This window comes from Echinops telfairi, unplaced genomic scaffold (assembly GCF_000313985.2).
Source record: "Echinops telfairi isolate 266 unplaced genomic scaffold, ASM31398v2 ScPeMD7_655;HRSCAF=1070, whole genome shotgun sequence".
Taxonomy (NCBI): domain Eukaryota; kingdom Metazoa; phylum Chordata; class Mammalia; order Afrosoricida; family Tenrecidae; genus Echinops; species Echinops telfairi.
The window spans coordinates 5,401,286-5,402,147 of record NW_022104553.1 but is presented as its reverse complement, the minus strand read 5'-3'; the positions used below and the strand labels follow the sequence as shown (position 1 = coordinate 5,402,147).

General features: G+C 52.2%; 1 protein-coding gene across 1 annotated transcript in view; it reads left to right on the top strand.

Annotated features, from left to right (window-relative positions):
• Positions 1 to 862, top strand: part of BLOC1S5 (biogenesis of lysosomal organelles complex 1 subunit 5) — a 72,899-nt gene that overhangs the window by 389 nt on the left and 71,648 nt on the right. The window lies entirely within an intron of this gene.

Sequence of the window (862 nt, the reverse complement as noted above, 5' to 3'; positions counted from 1 at the left end):
ACTCAGCCGCAGGCTTGCGTGGACGAGCCCTCCCGACTCCCCCGAAACGTAAAGGGCGCTGAACTTGGGGATCCTCAAGGGCTGTGCCTCCAGGGAGCCCGTAACAGTGTGGCTGTGAGCCTTTCGTACCCATTATCCCATCTCCGCACCTGTGTACCTTTTGTTTTTTAAGAAAAAGAGGGGCATGCGAGGAGTAAGTGAGGTCACCTACGAAGATGTCTTAGAACACGGTAAAGCGCCCCACATTTGTGAAGTCCTAGTGCTCTGTCCCCTTTCAGCTGGGAGAAGGCGAGTAGTGAGTTGTAAGGAAATTCTCAGGGGACGGAATCCATGTTTGATGCACCAGAACACAGCAACCCTGCTTCCTGCTTGAAGGTCTTTGCCCCCTAGCTCCAGCACTTTGTCTTCGCCATACCCTCACCAACGCAAGCTTATCCCGGAGCCACACTGGTTTTCAACATCCTAGCCCGCCCCTGGGAGCCCTGGTGGCGCGATGGGTTAAGCTTTGGGCTGCCGACCGAAGAACGGGCGGTTCCAGTCGGTGTGGAGAAAGAGGAAGCTGGCTGCCCGCTAAAAATGGATTGTCTTGGAAGGAGGAGTTCCACTCTGTCCTCTGGGGTTGCCGAGTTGGAATACACGCCGTGGTAGTGGGTTTTATAATTAAGACTGAAGTCCGTCAACACTTGACTGTTGGGAATGGCATCCTGCGTTTGCTGCCTGTTCCATTTTTACCTCACCTGTCTGTTTGGCCGACACGGTTGTGGTTGTAGGCTCAGGTATTTCAGGTTGTCGCTTAAATTTAATTAGTGTAAGAATGATGTGTCATGTTAAGGCAAACATATACTGGTTTACAAAGGCAAGG